The sequence below is a fragment of the Cyrtonyx montezumae genome, unplaced genomic scaffold (assembly GCF_038088225.1).
Source record: "Cyrtonyx montezumae isolate F1298 unplaced genomic scaffold, pur_monq_1.0 scaffold_4, whole genome shotgun sequence".
Lineage (NCBI taxonomy): Eukaryota > Metazoa > Chordata > Aves > Galliformes > Odontophoridae > Cyrtonyx > Cyrtonyx montezumae.
This window is the reverse complement of record NW_027072045.1, coordinates 32,081,247-32,103,110: the sequence shown is the minus strand read 5'-3', so window position 1 is coordinate 32,103,110 and position 21,864 is coordinate 32,081,247. Positions and strand designations below refer to the sequence as shown.

The window sequence follows — 21,864 nt, the reverse complement described above, 5'->3', positions numbered from 1 at the left end:
TCCTCCAGAATGAATGCTCTATTTTAAGAACCTCCCAGACCCTACACTAGGCACTGCTGCTGGCTGTAAATGCTCCTGCTTTAAACATCACAGAAGAGGAAAGAAGCGCTACTCCAGCTCACCTCTTCCACTCGTTTCATGCTAAAGCAAATAGTTATAAAGCAGAAATGATTCTGCTGAGGCTGGAAACGAGAAAGCTAGCCACTTAGGGCTAGATATACAGCTGCCAGAGGGAAGATTTCAGAAGAGTACCCCAAGAGAAGCTAACGGGGAAAACAAACAACTTGATGATTACCATGGTAATTCTATGAACGGGAGAGCCAAACGAGCTCCCTCTGCCCCACTTGCAGGCTTCCTTTGAAACCGTTTGCTCACCCTCGGGTGCCAGAGCAGCACTTGATGCTGAACCTGCACATATAATGATATCTGCTCTGCCTGGAAGCAGACGGAGTTCAGACATTAACGGCATATAACTTTAACATCAATGATATCAAATGTATCATGGTGCCCAGGGCTGACCTCAATCTAATTCTCAGCAGCAGCCTGAGAGTGAAAATAAAAACTATCTGCGCCTATCTACTCCTAGGTTCCCCGGAATTCCTTTTGCACTTATTCAAGGCTCAGTATGTACGTAAGAGTCTTCACCAATCAAAGCAAAAAATGTATATAAAAGTTGGGATAAAAATAGGAAGATAAAAGGCAAAGAAACAAGGATCCAAAATGAATACAGCAGTGACTTCTGAAGGTCTTAAATGACAGATAAATTTACAGACATTTGTTTTCTCTAAGGTACATTATAAAACTCCATTTCAGTGGCTTCTCGTCTGCTTCAAAGATTTGCACAGAAGAAACATGATGAGATAAGGATACATCATCATTGTGAAAATTAAACCGCTATCCCAAATCACATCGATGTTGTTCATTTTCCTCTGCAGAAAGGAACTCGTAACTCACTCTAAGTGGCTGACTCCTAGAGGGGAGACACCATAAAATTTTCAATATCCTACAGGGCAAATGTCTGCATGGCAAGACAGTGTAGAATTATGGTATACACGAGCCTTTAGCACCCTTCCCAGTGACAATGTTTAATTACCTGCCACACAGCTATAGCAGCCCTAATCTTAAAAGGGCAATGATCTACTGAACTTCAATTGGGCAGAGGTCAGGATCTTTGCAAAGAGCAAGCTTCTTCAGACAGCACATGTTTTGGAGCCTACAAAAGACTTACATGTATTTATTACAAAACAATAGCTATCATGCAGTGGGCTTCCAACCAGTCGATACATTCAACCACTCTGCCTTTGACAATTTCAGGTTTGGACAGGTGCTATTATGAGATGTTAGTTAAGGGAGGATGAATGCATATGCACAAAAAGCTCAACACTAAACTAGCATTTCACAGCTGACTCCTAGTACTGTAGAGCTGGGAGGGAATTACTCTCAGAAGATTGTGCCTTAGATGATAATTTTGTTCATTCATTTTCAGCCTTACTGCTTTGTAGGAATGCACTAACTTTTCCCATTATGAGAGCTCTTGACACAGACCCATGGCACCAGGGAGGTTCCAACATGCCAGTGCTGAGCCTCCTTCAGCCTTTGGGATCCCCAGCCTTATGCTGGCTGAAGGCTTAAAGAGTGCAGTAACTGTGTCCCAATCTCTCTGCACTGCTTACACTTCCCCTCACACAATCCCTATGCTGCTTGGGGATCTTTGCTGCCCTTTAAACTCATTTACCATGAAAGACAATTAGTCACAGCAATTATGATACACTGAATTGCTTCAACCAAGTTAAGGATCAAAAAAGATCTAGAAACAAGAAAAAAACCTGAACAACTAAACACCAAGAACAGAAAGCAATACTTTTACACAAAAAGTCTGCGCTGCATTAAGAAATATACACCATGTTAGTTGATACTTGCACTGCAGTTTATGAATTTGTATTCACATAGCCATGATATAAAAGATTACATGAATGTAAAAAATGCATTTTACCTCACAGCACTTAATTTCCACAGCATTACCTATACCCTAAGTAATAAGTAAAACTGATGTTCAATAATTCCAGGCTTTCAAAGTCTTTGGGAACAATTATGTAAATATACAGTGATTTACCCAACTGAATTTCTCCAAACATACGTTCACAACTCTATGCCCATCTCCATGGCCTCAGGACTTCCAATAGTAACTTTGATCACATATATAAAACCTCACCAAAAAGTCTTGCCGCATTACCTGCAGAGAGAGACTGCTGACTGCAGGATACTATTATCAGTTCTCCATCAAAGAACTCTGAAAATAACACAGTAACTGCCAGCTAATGCCATGCTGTCACACTCTCTTTTAACCTAGCTGCAAGCAAGTGCTGCTGGACACCACCATTACGTCCCAGAGTGCCTTGTCACCTTCACTGCAGCAGCACGCTGACTTACCAGTGGATCGGAACAGGGGTTCCTGTGGCATTACATGAACTTCTGCGACCTCAGCAGAGGACTGAAAGAAGCTATAAAATGAGGACCAACACAGGTACATTATCTTTGTTTTCCTTCTCTACCCAGGCACATTCTGATTTTTGCTCATACAAGGCGGTTAGGTGGCAAACCATCAACCACCATGGTAAAGTGCCCCCCTGATAGGCACTGCCCTGCATGCCTGCAACTTGAGGAAGGGGCTGAGAGCCCATCACCACTCCCTGCTGTATGGTGGTTCAGGAGGGCAGGGTTTTCACAAGGCACCCAGCATTGCACCTGGCCAACGCTGACTCTGCTCTCCCAAGGGACCCCAAGAATGATGCCGCCAGTAGTCTTCACCTCATGGCTCAAGAACCAGAGGCAAATTGCTTCTGCCTTCAAATCGACCTGGATTATATGGCTATGGGGAAGCACAGAAATTCAGCACTGTTTTTCCCAAGGCAGGATTTATTAGCCATCTGCCATCTGCATCTAGAAAGAGGCTGAAATCTTTAACACACCCTCTGGGAGAAGAGCCACCACCTCAGTTCCCCTTGGCCTCTGACTCATTCTCCACGTTGCAGCACAGTAAACCTGCTGGCTGCACTGCCACTTTGGGAGCACTCAGCAATCCGTACTGCCTCCCAGCCAGGACGTTGCACCAGCTCTTCCTAACCCATTCAACCCCATTGAGTCCTGTGGATTTCTGACTAGACATGCCACCCCACACTCTCAGGAAGCTGGCAGCTTCAGCAGCTGGGTGCTGGATTTGATGGTCTCTCTCCACAGCTGCACACTGATGTAGTGAGGATGAGCAATGTGATGTCACCCAGAAGCCTTAGGGGGCTGTCTATGAATGGGGGGTTTGTCAGAAGTAGATAGCTTTCACAGTTTAGACTGCTCACTGAATAGGCTGATAAGCAGGCAATGGACATCAAGCATACGGGAAATTAGACAGAAATACGACCTAGAAAAAATATTTTGAAATGAAAATACTCTGTGCAAGAAATGCAGATATCTGGACAGATGATGATGGACATTTAAATACATGCAATTGAGTTCCAGGCTTGTTGTTCAGAGAAGGGCTCCAAGCAGCAATGAAGAACCAGCCTTCAGTGCTGCTTGCTAACACAGCTCACGCACACAGCAAGGGGCATCACCCAAGCTGCTACACACACAGTCCCCATCACAGCAGCAATAAAATATTAATAAATTCCACTTTAAAAAGTGATTATATACTAGCCTAGAACTACGGGTGTGAAAAATAATCAAGTCTAACAGTATTTTTGATATTCCTTTTTCCTGCTTTTGGTATTGAATTCCCACTCAACCTTTGGCATAACAAATACTGAACACTGAAACAAGTCAAATGAAACTTTCCAGGTTATTGTATTATACATCGTTGTTTGCATAGGTTCTATTCAATCACTAGTGGTGGTTTGTCCTGCTTCTAAGACTTTTTAAGCACAGAGAAATCATCACACTAAAAAAAGGAAATAAGTCTCTTGCCACCGTCTTATTTAACAATATTAATAGTACACATTAAAACTTCCAGGCCATATGAAAGAAATGGCAAATAGGCACCAGCTGACCTGCAGTGTTTCAGGGTCATATTCTCAATATAATTCAACACAGAGTCATATCATCTTTTTAAATGTACCAGTGATTATTATGAAAATGAGCTTAATTCTATAAATTATCAATCCCTGTTGACAGAACATATTTTCCACTAAGTAATGGCCAAGAAGTGATTACATTTTCTCCAAAATTAAGAGTTATTTCAAGATAATAATATTATCTTGAAATTATCTGGCAGTATACAAAACCATCATGGGAAAGTCCAAGGTGTCAGTGCATACCATTACTGTGGAGACAGCCTACTCACAGCAAATATACCTTCTCACATTTTATACTGATGAAAAATGTATGGCATACAAGTATTTACTGAGTGTTGTAATGAAAGTGGTACAATGCTAAACAAAAGTGGTTCTACCAAAGGACTACTTGCTCCATTTTTTCTAAGGTCTGCTTGGCTGGAAGTTCTCCAGCTTTTCTTCTGAAGGGTCAGCTAGATGCTGCCATCTTACAGCTCACAGAGACACACTGGTTTTGCTGTGGTACTAGTGTAAAACAACATCTTTCTGCAACTTGGATGCACTTCATGTTTATTCACAGTCCAAATCTTGGCCATGGCTTTCAGTTTTGAACACCCTGCTTTGCAGCTTCAGTACTGGCACCTCAGTGACACATACACACATGGAAGCTTGGTGATTGCACTGCCTCAAGTACTGCTACAGGTACCAGAAAGGAACAGCTCTACTGTGTCTGACAGAAGTGAAAGAATAGATGGCTGTGAAAAACAATATGACTCTTTGGGTCATGGATTGGAATGGTAACATGGTGCAGATTTCTGCTAAGGTCAGGATGCTCAACGCAGGTCTGTGACATGAAAGCATGCTTTTTAGGCCTCAGAGATGGATGTTCACATCTTCCAGCACTGTTGTGACTACATGAACTGGTAGAAGGAAGTGTTGTAAAATACCCCAGGTGTCCACTGTCAAACCAGGGTAGGGAGGCAACTCCAGACCTCACTGTGGATGCGTGCCCTGAGAGATGAGGTTGTTTCTTCTGGTTCCAAGTACAGACCATCAGCTCACGCATCTCCTTTCCTGTCTGGCCTGATACACAACCCACAGAACATGCTGATGGAGATAAACTCAACTTTCTATAGAATTTGCTGGTGACTTAACACAAGTTCCTTTGCCTAATTTTGTAGCATTCATTTGGGCCTTCAGATAATCAACAAGCAACTGACAAATATTAAAGCTCCGGTAAGTCTTAGGACTTGTGTTTCTTATTATCCAATTGAAAAACAGTCCAAACTTGCCCATCTGTTTTGTTATCCATATGCATTTGATATCTCAGCAAGCATAGGAGTTAAAGATAGTCAGCATACTGTATTTCTGTGTACCTATATTCTAACAATGGTGCCTGTAAAGTGAGACAATGTCTTTTAAATGAACATTTCATCAGGTGACAATCTCCCTTCTGAACAATCATAATTTCACTGTGCCAAAGAGCTTTCTGAATTTGTTTGGCTTTTGAATTCTGACATTTTCCACACCACTGCTAGATTGCAACTACCCTTGCTGCTATATAATGTGCTTAAAATTATACTCCTCAGCAGAAGTCATACCAAACCATCTTATTATGTGTCATTACCATAGTCAGTATGTCATTCCTAGCTCTACAGATGTCCTCCTTGAGAACACAAATAAATTGGTCACATTCCTCAGAACAATTATTTCTGGATAGCTGATGTAAAAAATAAACTATACTTAACATTTTGTAGACTACTCAAATCTACACTCAGCATAAAATGATCCTCTAGCATGGTCGAATTTTCACCCTGTATGTTTTGTTGTTTTCAGTTTTACGTTTTCTTCAGCAAGTACAACATGTTTGCACAACCTTCATTTCAGCTTCATCAGCTCCCATCCTTGCAAAATATTATTCTTCTTAAGTGCTAAACTGGGAGGCCAATTGTATTCACAATTGTACAACTGCACAACTGTATTCAATCTTCTTCCCCATCTAGTTCTCTTCAGATGGGAAATCAAGGGCATGCAGGGAGCTACAGGACACTTAAAGAGACTCTCCAGGCTAAAGCATCAAAGGACCAGGAGTATGACAGAAGTTCTCACAGTATGTCTTACCTCCAATAAGCACTTCGTGTCTAAACTACCATCTTCCTCTTTCCCTGTAACTGCAATATAAAGTAAATTTTTGCACTTGGTCCTTCTCATCTGCCCCAATGGTCTTTCCAAACAGAAAATATTCTCATCTACAACCTTCTGCATGTCTGTCTCCACACATTTATGGAGTGCTCCACTGGAGATAGGGTACCTAGCTGTCTACCCCCCACTCCTCTTTTCCACTCCTGTGTTTAACCCCCTCAGTCCCAGAGCTCCAGCACTGAAGAACAGCTTCCTGCTGCTGTGTTGGTAGGAGCCACAATCCATCCATCTTCCCCCTCTGTCAGCCAAGCGCTTCAAGAAATATTCTGATGCTCCATTAAGCCAGATAGAATCGGCCTGGAATTGACCCACTAATGCGAAGAAATCATATTACTCTGAAAAGTACAGTTTGTTACAGGACTGCATGCAAGCCTGCAAACTGTCCAATATGAGAAGAGTTATCTCCTAGCTAAGCAACTATGCCCACTTGTTGATTGGGATCTGGTGAGACTATGGAACAGTGAGCACAGGAGAATTAAGTGCCATCAGAAGACACCAGTAGCTCTCAGTGTGTCTGTATGTGCTGTGACACCAGGCACATGCTGTACGGATGCATGCACCCTTTGTTTCTCCTGGGCTTCTCTAGCAAAAGGTATCTGCCTCTCTCACCACATAACACAGCTGGCCAAAGGTCTTGCTTTATCCTTAGAGTGCTAAAGGATACCACCACAATAAAAAATTTCTGTGGTTAGTGCTGGACATCAACCAGAATGTTACATACGAGATCCCCATAACCCAAATGCATTTGAAGCATTCCTAATGCCTGAGTCGAGCCCTGCCTGTTAGGGTGTTGAGCAGCCACCAGTCCCCTCCTGCTTTTGTCTCCCTTTACACTTTCATTGCTTTTGCTTTATAAATCTTCTGACTTATAAAAACACGTGCATATTTTACATCTGTTAGGTTTAGTGCTTGCTATTAGCTTAAGCAGTAGCTTCTCTGCAGAAAAGACTTGCTATCTCATGGGTACCTACTGCATCCCCACGTTTATTTTCATTAAACTTCCTCATTTCTAAACAAAACTAAGTTGCTCCAGCAAGACAAAAACAATCTTTCCTCCAAAACAAGAAACAAGAGTAATGGATCCAAACACTACAGTTGTCCCACTCAGATCTAAAAAAAACCCAAAAGTTTGAATGCAAATGAGACCGTACAGAAGTGATCTCCAGCACAACCTGACAATGTCTCCTTGCTGCCCATCACAGTAGTACAGCCCCTAGGGAGCAAATGAAGCAAAGGCCAGCAAAGCATCCACAGTCTGATCCTGAGGAGACAAGGGCATGGATGTCCCAGCGCAATGAGTGTGCTTACAAAAACAGTGGCACATTATTATTATTTTTATATTATTTTTATATATCCTAACTCTAAAGCTATCATCTAACTCAAATCCATGCTTCAGAACTGATCCAGATGTCTGCAGAAAATACATATCCCTTGGTGTGAATGCACTCAGGATTTAAAGTTGTCTACACTGCAGCTCTCTTGGAGGCAGGAGCTAGATTCTGTGTGTGCACTACCTTGACCAGGCTCTACAATTGCCATCATGGTATAATGAATAGCAGCATCACACCACATGTGGGGAGTGCGGTGGGGCAAATGGACATGAACAAACTGGAGCAAGAGGCAGCTAAACATCAGCCAGCTTCGGGCAGCACACATTCTCATAAATATGCAAGATCAGTAGGTTCATGGTCTGTCAACTCACAACACTCTGTGTTAGAGCTGAAGGACGAATGAATGCAACCTGGCAGATGCAATTAGGAAGGAAAGCATTAGGGATGAAGCTTTACTTTGCATTCCTGAACAGAAACTGATCATCATATTTGCCAGAAAATTACCTAAGACTTGCAGAACTCATCCTCCATGCAGAAACTGAGCATCTCTGGAAGGAGCTCACTGGAGGAAGTGAAGAAAGCTTTGAGTAGACCAGCATCCTACTGAACATAATACAAACTGCTCTTAACATAAACACTACAGAATAATGCAACTTTCAGCATTTTAAGAATTAAGCTACAGGAAAAGTAGTGGCAAACTGTCTTTTCCCCTTCCAGTTTGCAGGAGGACCACAAAAAGTTCTTAGCACTCAACGTGGAAGCTGGCGTTTTAACACTGTAAAATAGCAGCTCTCAAATCAGTCTGTAAATATTAATACGCTGAAGCAGATACATCTGTTTGTGTTGTTGCTGTTGCTGTTCTAACCGTGATTCCAGGATTAAAGCATAGATGTCTACCTTTGGAGAAGGAAGGCTCTTCTTTCTGGGTAAGTTACTTGGGAGGGTGAGCCTCTCTCTTGTCACTGTCACTACGAAGCTCTCAGTGCATATTGGACAACGTTCAGAGAGAGTGATCCTCTTTTTCACAGGCCCCATGTTAGCCAGGGGATGTGTCTGTCTCTGGTACAACAGCACAAACTGTCACATGTGCTTCTGCAGTGAGGCAAACGTTGGACAAGGCATCCATCTGCACACTACCAGTACAGCATTTGGTTGGTTGGTTTCATTCATTTTTACCCCACAAGACACCCTTGTAATGTAAGGAATGCATGACTTCCATGTCAAGCTTCCAGGAACTATGCAAATTTAACATCACCATCTGGAATGTGTGACCAGTTGGAATGAGACTCTGTCCCAAATACTTTCCAAAATTAATTTACAGAAGAACAAAAAAGAACATTTTGGGGCTGTTGGGAAGGGACGCAGTGGACAGGAAACTAACTGCACCTCTCAGTTCTGGATTCCTGGCCAAGTCTGGAACAGAAGCTTGCCCACAGGATGAGATGAAGCTGCTGAAGAACCAGCAACATTATTTCCACTGTAAGAAGGTATGTGATATGTCCACATATTATCACATACACACAATGGAAATACAGAAATAATTTAATCTTTTCTTTGTAGTGAACATTTTTTGTATTAGTAAAAAATTAAATACACATGTGACACTGGGTTATTTTAAATGCTAATTAAGTAGCATATGGCATTACTACCAGCGTGATACAAGTAGTATACTCTTAAATGTGAAAGAAAGTGAGATGAAAACCCAGATAAAACAAGCAACCTGAAAGCAATCCAAGTGAGACTGGGTCACAGTGTATTCAGTCACAGGCTGCTAAATATGGGAGCTCCATTCCACCAGCTAAAGAAAACAGATTGGATCAAATGCTGTCAAGCACAACAAATATGTTTGCTAAAGACAAAACTTACTGCACAAATAACTTCTGATATAAGATACAATCTAGCCAAGGACTACTCCCACTTTCTTCTGGAAATTCGGAAAGCCATTCAGCAAATGTATTAGGAAAAGATCTGCACACCCAGAGGCTGGTTCTGTCATTACTTAATAGATACTGATTGCTTATATAGCAATGATCATGTATGTAACATCTCTCAAAATATTTATCTTCACATTTATAGAAAATAAGAGTAACTAAAATTGGAACAACTTGATTTCCTCCAGAACTTCTCCTCCCTTTCTCCCAGCATCTCAACAAACTATCCACAGCTCAGAGCAGAGTATAGGTACCATCAGCCCAGAAGCCCTGCGGTCATGTTAGCCTTTGGCATGTGCTGATACCCATGTCTCTACTGCAGGCTTGAGGCCTTGCAGACTGGAAGCTCTCTCTCTCTCTTTTTGTTATAAATCTTCCTTTGCTTGCCAGGGGAATGCTCACACAGGGAGATGTCTGCCCTTTCCAATATTTTTCGTGCAGTATTCATTTCAGCAGTGAAGACAGTAGCTATTAAGAAGAGAAAGCATAGCTTCCCAGACAGACGGAAGAGGGAAACTACACAACAAAACCCAACTACTATCACAGATGTGAGTTAATCACTTAAAGAAACTGGAAACTTGACTACACCACGAATGCTGCTAAGGAACTATAAGGCTGCACGGTCTGGATGCACCATGTTCAGAGAAGGGAAGCAAAGCTGTTTGGGCATTGCAGCACAAGTCTTATGGGGAATGGCTGAGGGAACTGGACAAGAGAAGGCTCAAGGCAGACCATACTGCCCCCTTCAGCTCCTGAAAGAAGATTGTGGTGAGGTGGGGGTCAGCCTCTGCTCCCAAGTAACAGCAATGAGACAAGAGATGATGGTCTCATGCCGCACTATGGGAGGTTCAGGTTGGGCACTGGGAAGATTTCCTTCTCAGAGGGAGTGGTGATGCATGGGCACAGGCTGCCCTAGGAGGTGGGGGAGTCACCATCCTTGGAAATGTACTGGCACAGGTTGCCCAGATTGGCTGTGGATGCTCTATCCCTGAAGGCATTCAAGGCAAGGCTGGATGTGGCTCTGGGCAGCCTGGCCTGGTGGCTGGTGACTGCCTATACCAGGAGGGTTGAAACTTAATGATCTTTGAGGTCCTCTTCAACTCAGACCATTCTATGACTATACGATACTATAAGAGTTCAGGAGACATGGAGATGTGGCACTGAGGGACACGGCTCAGTGGGCAGGTGGGGGTGAGCTGTAGTGGTAGCACTTCCTTCAGATAAAGCCAATCCATTGGCTTTGGGGCTTTGATGTTTTGAAAAATAGTACTTGTAACTAACATTGGCACAGTGATACTCTGTTCTTTAATATAAACATAAAAATAAAAAAAATAAAAGCTAGTAACCATACCACAATTCGTTTGCTACATAGCCCTATCATTAATCTAAAAGTCAAAGAGAAACTGAGCAAATTTGATTAATTATACATATAAATTCCTTTTACTACAGAAATATAAAAATAAATACATGCTCTAATTAAAGCATTAAAACCTTTGCGTCAAGCTAAGCACTAAAATATGCTATAAAATTACTGAAATAGCATTTATTTCTGGAAAATTCTCCCACATATCTACCAAAGTGACAACCTGAAGTACAACTCAATTCCCCATATTTTAGGAAAGGCTCTTAGCACAGCACATCACCACTCCAGGGCCGCTGAACTCAGAATTTGCTGAACTCAAGCTTATTGGTACTTAGCAAGACTCCTGGCAAAGTACACTCACAAGGAGGGGAAAGATTGATCAAGTTTCACCTCATTAGAAAACAGAAAATACTTCAGATTTAACCTTTTTACTCAGAAAACGTACTTCTTGCTTTCAGAGCTGAAGTAAAACTTATCTGAAAGCATGAACTATATATAAATCAAAGAAACTAAATGATGTGTAGGAAAAAAAAAAGTGGAATTGATTGCAATGCTTCTTACCTCTTAAAATTTCAGTTCCGCTTTTAATTCCTATGGGAGTTTTGCACTTCAGGATTTGATTTTTCACACGTTGTAAATTTAAATGATAATTTACAACCTTAGAACTATGTTTTCTTTCTATACTTTGCATCATGACAAAGGGGTGGGATCAGGCTCCTGCCCTGGAAATCAGAGGTACATGCCCACAGCCACTTCATCACACAGACTAGGTCCCAGTTCTACCTAAATACTACAGGAAGATATTTACTTGGTGTATGTAAAATGCCTCTCAGAGTCCAATTTCTCTAGTGATTCCGAATCTCTGCCAAAATAAGACATTATTTTATAAATGGTATTTATTTATTTATACACTCATACATCTTCATTGCTTTATCTTCTTTCTAAACCTTTCTGGTTCATGTTTTCAAGGGTTTTCTTTTTTGAAAGCCTAGAATTTCAGTTTTACTGACAATTTGAAATTGATATGCTATGTGTTACTTCTTGTGTAATTGCAGTGTACATGTACATCTTTGAAACCCTGTAAACAAGAATGAAATCTTTTTGTATTTTAAATACATATCTACTAGAGAAGAAAAGCCAGATAGAGAAACTTTCTGAATGTATGTCGGATATTAAAAAAATATGTATTTAAATCAGATAAAAAGGATTCCAAGACCACTTGCAGTGATCCTATGGCAAACTAAAGCAAAACTCACGTTATCATAGCCTACTGTAGGAATATCAGCTCACAACTAACAAGTTTGCTTTACGGAAGCACCTTCCCCGCATGACCCACACAGCCCCAAAACCACAGCCCCATCATGTCAAGGCTCCAGAGGACACCTGAATGCCCCAGCAAGTTACCTGCCTCCAGCAGGCCAGCAGCATCAATGAGGTCCTGCCACAGGGAGGATCTGCTGATGCCGCAACAGGACTGAGCCGCTTATGTAGAATCACATAATTAACAAGAGTTGGAAGGGATCCTTAAAGGCCATCTGCTCCAGCTCCCCTGCAGTGAACAGAGGCACCTACAGCTAGGTCAGGGTGCTCAGGGATGTCTCCATGGAGCACCCACCACTTCTGTGGGCAGCCTTCACCACTCCTATTTCCACTTCCCCTTGTGCTGTCACAACAGACCCTTCTAAAGAAGTCTGTCCCCTTCATATCAGCCTTATTGCTACAACATGGTGCCTGAGTGACAATGGACAACGTGTGCAGGTGCTGGATGTGGTTCTCCATTCCTTTCAGATGACCCCAAGACCACCACAGCCCTGATAGCATTCTTCTGGCTCAGACTGCCTGAACCCCTTACTGCCACAGGTGAATTTGTGGCTGCTGTGAGCACGTTCCTGTGCCTCCTGCAATCACATCCTGCTGCAGGATGATAGGAGGTGTGCTCCATGGGGGTCAGATGCAATTTCACAAGATTATAGCATTGCAAAGCCACTTTAATAAACTTCAGAACTGGGATCTGTGTCGGATGATACATACAGATTTTGCTGCTCTTTCCAACAATGGTATTTCCTTGGCAACAAGAAAGTCACATGGGAAAATACTTTTCAGACTTCAATAATTCATTTATTTATGTATTTACTAGAAAAGCTCCAGCTAATCATGTATGCATGTCTGACACACCCCCAGAAATGTCATTTTCTTCATATAAAGTGAAGCATGACAGAGTCACAGAGGTACTGCAGGTGAAATAAAACACCCTTTATCAGAAGCTAAGCCTCCAAGGAAATCATGGAAGGGAAGAAAAACCCAAGGACTTGACTGCGACTAACAGCAACCTAGGGCAATATGTACACATTGCACAATACTGTTCCATCTGAGCTGGGCTCTTTCCAAAGCTGTGCAGCTCTCTGGGGCTTGAGGTCTCTGTGGATGGGACATTTGTTTTTCTGCTGCTATTTGTGAGATTGACTTCACACTGAGGTTCAGCCTGTAGTAAGTGGTATGATTTATTTCTGCAGAGACATAAATATTTAAAGTACTACCTACTGAAAATTAATATAGTCTTGAGAAGCAGGAAGTTATTCTCCTGGCTGCCTCTCTGTCTAACACATATTGGCTCTAAGTCAAATTATGGTAACTAAAGATCTTCATCATATAGCGCATGAATACAGACTTTATAGCGCTGAATTAGAAACTACGAATTGGAAATGAGCATCGCGCTTCATGAAAGCTTCTGCCAGACCTAAAAACAACTTAGCAGAAAGCATTAGGAACAATTTGCTAATACAAGCCTCTTCATAGTGGCTCAAGTCTGAGAGACCAAAGTTGTCCTAAAAACCTCCATGGCCAGGGAGCCTGCAAACACCACTGGGCAGACTACCTTCTGTCTGCAGGGAACATGATGCTGAGGTTTCCTGAGCTGACTTCTCATCTCTGCTCTTAGACTACAAGCTCTCCCGAAGTTCTCAGGCCTGTGTTTGTACACTCCTGCCTCTCACCATGACTGCCAATGGATGATGAGGAGCAGAACAAACACAACGATACCCACACCTGCTCTGTGCCTCAGTAAGTTATCCCAGCTCTGACACAGTGAGGTTGAAGGTCAATGCAATAAGTTTGGAGCAATTCATTACTCTCTGTCCAGTTGTCTTTAAAACATGATTTTCCTCTGAAAATAAACTACTATAAGAAGAACTGGAAAGGTTATCTAATGTAAACTCAGCAGTCTAAGCAGGACATTCAATAGTCCTAACTCACTGTAATATCAAAGATCTACAGTTCAGTTTGCTGCATGTTCTTTCAAGGCATTACTGAATCTACTGTTGTTGGTTGGGTTTTTTTGTTGTTGTTGGGTTTTTTTGTTTTTAACAGAAAATTGAATGAAAATTGAATTCATAAATAAATGAGGATGTCTATGCCTGTCACTATAAAAAGGATTGGTTTGAGGAGAATATGGGTTTAGTTCTTAACATAAACCTTAAGATAATCAACGCACCCCACACCTATGAAACATCCTATTTCTTAAATATCAATCATTTCCCACAGCTGCAGCTATGCCTAATGAGAAGAAGCATGCAAGGAGGCAAGTTATCTTGCTCAGAAGATTTCCAAGCCTGCAAGCACCACCACCAACAACCAGCTTCATCCTTCAGCCATTTCAAATCATCAGAGCTAGAACAAAAATCCACATCCTTGCCCTTGATCTGTTTGTCACTAAAAGTCCTAAAAAAAGGGAAAAAAATAAAAAAAGATACTTCACCTAAACAGTGTATCTGAGGAAAGGCCTTGTCCCACCATCACTCAACCTTTTTCCGTGTCCCCTGGAAAGTTATAGGGAAACAGGCAAACCCATTCATACGTTGGTAAATCACGGTGGTTCTGAGGGTGTTCATTTTTCTTTTTTTTTGCTCTGTGTTCCTTAGTTGTATAGATTAATTAAATTCTAATGGCAAAAGGTTATTTTCCCCCAGAAACGAAGGAACTAAGAGATCTGAAAATCACCGCTGGCTTTCTAGAAGAATAAAAATAAATGAAACAAAACTAGAATATGCACTGTGAAGCTTCTGAAGAAGACACCTATAACGTGTCTTACACAAGTAAGTCTGGTAGATCACTCCCACTAACTCATCTTCATGTATTTTAGTAAAACCTTTAAGGCCAGTTAGCATTTATACCATTTCAGCAAGTCTCGACGGTGAAAAAATGATTTACTGTGACCTAGCACTTACAAAACAAAGGAACAAATGTGTATTGCTAAATGAGGTCACTTGCAAACAGAACCAGAGCAAGAACTCTCATGAACCCCTCTGATTGAATTCACATTCTTCCAGCACGACTGACTGCCTTATTGACTTATCTGGACTAAATATGAGCATCCTGCTTCTTCCTCCTCTTATGTCCTTGAACTCCTTGCTAACATAGTGTGCTTTTGAGTTTGTTCCTCTGTTAAAGCCAGTGGAAAATGGCTAACAATAGATTGCTTTACCTGATAGTGGATAATAACTTATTTTCTCATCTGAAATCCATCTTATTTACTGTTCCTAGAGTGGAAATTTGCCAGAGCTCTGCCTTCTGCTTTTTCCTTCTACCAGTTGAATCCTGAGTTGCTTCTTACTCCCACTTTCTACATATATTCATATTATATAACTGAGTCAACATACAATATAACATTGACTCAGTACAATATTTTATGTCTTATGCAGGCTTCCAGAGTTCAGTTCAGGCCCTTATGTACTTCAGCTTCTTCAAATCTACAATTTAAGACAATTTTTTTCTACTTTTTAAATTAACACTGCGATGCACATGGGCTACACAGAGAAGGTAAAACTACATGGCAGAAAGGAAATACATACCTAAGAAGCACAACAGGCTTGTTGTGATACAGACCTGTACTGATACACAGGCACAAATATGTAGTCACAGACTGCATCTCTACTCTCTCCAGGAATGTCTATTTTCTCTGCTTTCTGGACAACTCAGTGCTCCTTTATGCACTATGAGAAATTTCACGTTGATATGTACACAGCTGTTTGATTATCAGGATTTCCTTTGTAAATCAGTAAGTTGCCTCGGTATTTTCATCACTTGCATACTCCAATCCATCATGCATACTGTACGCTTTCTAACTTGTGCTGCTGTCTTTCAGAGCATTCCAACTGCTAAGTGAAGATCGTACTTAATCTTTTAAAATGGTCCTAAATAAAATTACAGAAGGAATCATCTCTCTGCTACTACAAGGCCACTACCAGTCATTCTTGTTACCCTGAGTAATAGGGGGAAGAAGCTGCTGCTTTAACAGCTAATTTAGTCTGCCTGCATGCCATGTGAAAAGCTGTGGATCTGGAGAGCAAAAGGAGCACTGACCTCCTCTATACCTTGTATTGCATTAAACACACACACAGACCCATCTGTTGCTCTCCCTCCAATGTCAATGCTTTGTTTTCTGTGCTCAGCATCTCAAAATCAAAGTGGACATGCCCATTTGAAAAAATGTACCATCCAAAGCTACTTACCTACAATGTGCTGTATACTAAAAGAGAGGACAGGACAAAGTGGAATGACTTTGAACTAAAAGAGGGAATATTGGGATTAGAACATTAGGAGGCAGTTGTTTACTCAGGGTGGTGAGGCCCTGGCTGGGCTGAGAAGCTGTGGGTACCCCATCTCTGGAGGTGCTCATGGTCAAGGTGGATGGGATCCTGGACAGTCTGATCTGGTGGGTGGTCACCCTGCCCACAGCAAGGGATTGGAAATAGGTGATTGCTAAGGTCCGTTCCAATCAATGCCATTATACAATTCCATTTCCTTCTTGTGTTTGTTGTGCCCTACAGCATGGATGTGTATATTCTTTGCACAAGAGGAAAAGCTACAGACATAGGGTAACCAGAAGCTCCAGGTGATCATCACCTCCACCACCAAACCCTGTGCACCCTGGTGGAGCTGAACACCAACAAGGGCACCTGCATTACTGATCTCTCTGGTTCTCACTGTATCACTGACCACAGATTGGGTGAGACACTTGTGGCTAGCTTATAAAAGCCTCAGTGCTAACTTCGTCATTAAAATGTGTAGTAAGGAAAGGTATGCTTCCAACAAATGCACTTTCTTCATTAACTATTACAACAAGGTAGCAATCAGCACTGAACAGACTGCAGGGCACTTCCCTGATGGAGTACTGGCACCTAGGCATGAAGGCAGGATGAATAAAGCATCTTTTATTTGATCCAAGTGATTCTTTGTGCAGCACTAAAACAGTTAAGAGCACACAGTTGGCTCCCTCCAGCACTCTTGCTGATCATGGCTCAGGCCTCATCATTTTAGCTGGATAGATCATTAATTTTCCTAGATGTTCATTATCCACATGAAAAGTCCTATTCCTGTGGTATGAAGTGTTTTATATCTGTGGCTTTGCCTGGTAAGATCAGAGAGATGACCAAAGACCTTGATATTATCCTGATGTTATTGCTCAGTATGACATCTCCATGCCTCAGTCTCCTGAGCATACTGAAAGTAGGGTTACACTCACTTTGGTTGCCAAATAAATCAAGCCATAATCCCCTTGCCCCTTCAAAATTCATGATTTTTATATTTTTTACTGAGATAGTCTCGGTCCTACAAGACATACTATATGACTACCTACTAAACTTTGTAGATGATGAATTACTGCACTGTATTAGACAACACAACTTACTACATATGCCAAATCGCATAAAATCTTGAGATCTTATTCGTAGATTGTGTGCCATTTTTGAGGGCAAGCTCTTTCCTAAAGACCTTGTTTCTGATGTTAAAAGCAAAGCGTGACAGTTTTATCTGTTAACTAAAGCATGAATTTTCTGAGAAGCGACAGGTGCCCATATGTCACATGAAATTGGTAGTAAATCTTTTTATCCCAGCACACTCTGTAAGCTTTTGTTTGATATGTATAACTTCAGTAGAGCAAGCATAACAGTACAGCAGTGCATACTTCACCTATACAGTGTAAATTGCTTTTCCCTCCCCCCCCCCCCTTATTTTTCTTTTTAACACATACTCATAAACACTTCTTTCCCTGAGGTGTGAGGTCAGTCCCTGAGAGATGCCACTTCAAATAGCTCTGCTCACAGCTGCAGCTTGATTTCACACCCTCCCTTCACGTTACTGCCAGCATAACTGGGACCACCTTTGTTAGCACCTTATTTTTAGCCTTCTATTAGTTGCACTAATGTCAAGGACAATTGTGCCTTTCATGCCATACAGCACATTCACACGTAGTTTCCTTCTCCTCCTTTTATCTGCATCAGCTGTAAAATCACTTTTCATCTGTAAGTCCTGTTCAAAAAGAAGTATCCAGATAATTTTAGCATGCCATTTGGAGCAAAACTTTGCTAATGTTACTCTCAGTCTCTTTAATATGATCCTTTTAAATGGAGCAATATCGCAAGGAGACTTCTGCTCTGCATATCTAACACATCAAGCTGAAAGCAAGGAGGTGGAAGGCAGGAGATGACTGTCCCCCTGCACTCAGCTCTGGTGAGGCTGCATCCCAAGTGCTGTATTCAGTGTTGTGTCCTTCACTATAAGAAGGACATGAAGGTCCTGGAGCATATCCATAGAAAGGCAGCAAAGCCATGAGTGGTCTGGAGCACTTGTTTTATGGGGAGTGGTTGAGAGAGCTGGTATGGCTCTATCTGGGGAAGAGGAGGCTCAGGGGAGACATCACTCCTCTCTCCAGTTACCTGAAGGGAGGTGATGGTGACATGGGGATTGACCTGTGTTCCCAGGTAACAGTGATAGGATGAGAGGAGATGGCCTCAGGTTGCACCAAAAGGGGTTCATGTTGGGTATTTAAGAAACATTTCTTATCAAAAGGAGTGGTGAGGCATCGGCACAGGCTGCCCAGGGCAGACATCACACTGGGTGACATGGTTTAGCAGTATGGTGGTGATAAGCAGATAGTTGGACTAGATGATCTGTGATGTCTTTTCCATGTCTGTGCCATCCCTTGAGCTTTCTACCAGTCTGACTCCACAGGAGCCCTCTCTGCAGGGTCAGCAGACCTTCCCTTCACTGAAAGATATGCAAATACTGATCTGTAGTATTTGCGTATCTTTCAAATCAGCTTTGTACTGCACCCAAGACAGGATCTGCACTGACTTCAAAGAAAAATCCCATTTTCTTCTTGGATGTACACAAAATAAAGATATCAAGGTACGTGCCAACTATGTGGGTTTAGAGGAAACCAGCTAATGGTAAAAAGAAAGGAGAGACAGTAAGAAAGCACAGAGGAAGCAACTGTTTTGGTTTGACTACATGCTAGAAATGCTCTGATTTGAAAGGACATTGGTTTGAAGGCACAGAAAAGGGCTGCACACATGGCCACTATGGAGCCCAGAGGACTTAACTTAGCCTCGCTACTTGAGGCTCCCACGAGCTGCCTCTTCCCACTTCTGCCTCTGCCTACACAGGAGCAGAGGGCACCTAGCAGCCAGTCTGCACATCTGAGCAGTCATCCTCATATGTGTGCAGCTTAATAAGGTGTGGAGGAGGATGCAGAATGGTAAACCAAAGCTGCATGCTGCAGAGAAATGCACCCTGCTGCATGGAGCAGGGTGATTGCTCACTCTATCACAGCCATATCTATACCGACAGCAGTTGTGCAACTGCTTTCCCAGTTGCTCTATCCCTCAGACAGCTTTTCTGCTTCTATGAAAACACCTGGACAACCTAATGGCAAATAATTTAGCTGATACAGAAGTAGTGCGGCACTCGTCCTCAAAAGCAACTGCTAGAAACATGGAAAGCTGAAATGAAAGAAATATGCAAAAGGAGCCTTATCTCTACACCCACATGCCTACAACGCACATGCTCATCTGCCTTAGTAATATCTACCAACGTCCTCCAGTGAAGCTTTAAGCTGATGCCACACAATTAAAATCACATCTGTAAAATTTTTAGTAACACTTCATCCTTGATAACATCAACCTGGCAACACTGTGCAAGTCCAGGATGTTTAAGCCCACAAACAAACTCACTCACTCACTACTCAGTCAGGAGAAGGTGCATGCTCCCTGAAAGCACAGTTTCCATCTTCTGCTGAGAACATTTGATAGAGCAGGAAAAGGCGATGGCCTGAATTCAAAGGAACTGCAACATTGGAAAGCAACAGAACTGTGTGATAAGCTGAGAATGAGGTGACAACTAGGCTTGCTCACAAATCTGGCACTCATGACAGTCGATTTGCAGTCCTCTACAAGCAGCAACCACCTCTGAAGATACAGGCACACACAACAGATTTCTCCACTGAGCGCTTGTGAAGCACAGTCTTCTGAAACCAAACGTTTTTGTCCTGCATTGCTTATATAATTTTGCAGGACTAGTAGCACCTGACAATCCTCTGGATGGATTCAGAATCCTCTGAGCCAACTGCTACAAAACAAGTGCTTCCATGCAGTTTAGGCTCGTGTTGATGAGCCAGATCAAATACCCTTTTGGTAATAAATTTCCTAGCAATTGCATCTCTCCCTTAACACAGAATCACCACACTGGAAATCGGCTATTTACTTGCCTTTTCTTGCAAAGTAAAATCTCAAAACACATCACGGCATCCTTTTATATGCTGTATGAAAGCATTAATTACAGAAAAGGAAGAAAACACAATTTTGGACTTGCCATTTTTCAACAGCATCCTCTGAGTCACAGAGGGCTTCAAATGCAGGCAGGACAAACTTCTCTATTTAACCAGCTCTAAAAATGCCAAGCACGTGGCTAAGAGGGAAGTGTATGCTTTTAAAATAAGTACATTTCATAACTTTTATAATCTTGAGACAAGTGAGATTAAGCAAACTCAACTCATCACTGGGACGTGTGTCACCATGAACTGGAAAATTAAGTTATAAAAACATATTCTAATGTTTAATAACCTTGCTAACAGCTGCTCTCCAACTGCAATGAACCCAGAGAAGATACTTCTTACCCCCCAACCTGTAAGCACAGCTTGTGGGGAGATGCCCATGTTTGGGTTACACATTTTATCAGGAAGCCAGGCAGCTCTTTGTAAAAGATTACTGTAGCATTGGTATTTCATAACCCATTGCTTTTATATCCTTTGTTTCACTGTAGGAGTTTGTAAGCTTAAGGTTGGAAACAAATGGGAAGTTGTTAAAATCATTTAAATGAAAATGTCATTTCTTAAGGCTCTGAAAAACTACAGGAGGAGTAGATTCCACTGTCCATATTATCCAGAGTAGAACATTATCATTCATATTTTGTTCAAAAACTGGGAAATCCTTGAAGGGACAGCATGGATGGATGGATGTGCACATGCATGTGAAGATTTTATCTCATCTGATAGTTTTCAGTCCTTTCAGAGGAAGCTAATACTACTTCTAAATTGAATTGATGATGGATTCCAGAAGAGGGAAAAAATAGGGGAGGAAAACAGAAAAGGCTTTCACTATCTTTTATTCTGTTAATTTATTCCTGCTTTGAGGTTATGTTGAGGAAGAGCTCAGCTAGAGCTGTTAATGGTGTCTTTGATGCAAATTCTATTTCTTTATGTACTGAGTGGTCAGCTTTTGTTTCAGGCTACTCTCCCTGTGTCTGTTTTTGCTAGTGGGTTGTGGATAATGTCAAGAGTGCAAGCCAGACAGAGCTGCTGTCTATGCAAGAATTTGACCACAAGCCTTGGATGCAGGCTGTGTAAAGATAAGCTGACAAGGTAGAGATAACCACGTCTGAGGAGTGAAAAGAAACAGGACACTGTAACAGAAGGCGATAGGGAACTGTTTATTTAGACGATTAGGAGTGCTTTGTATTGTTAAGATGTTTAACCTTAAGGAATGTAACCGTCGCCCAATCAGATCTTAACACACGTTGCCTTTCTGTGTATATAAGCTTTGAGTTGTTGCTTAATAAATGAACATTAGCTTGCACCAAGCTGGGTTCCCGTCCCTTCATTGCAGCAGTGGGTCATTTAGACATTACACAAAGTCTCCAAAGAAATACATTTTGGCAGCCAT

General features: G+C 41.8%; 1 protein-coding gene across 1 annotated transcript in view; it reads right to left on the bottom strand.

Moving 5' to 3' along the window:
- The window catches only part of PCDH15 (protocadherin related 15), a 598,943-nt gene that overhangs the window by 410,948 nt on the left and 166,131 nt on the right, over nt 1–21,864 (bottom strand). The window lies entirely within an intron of this gene.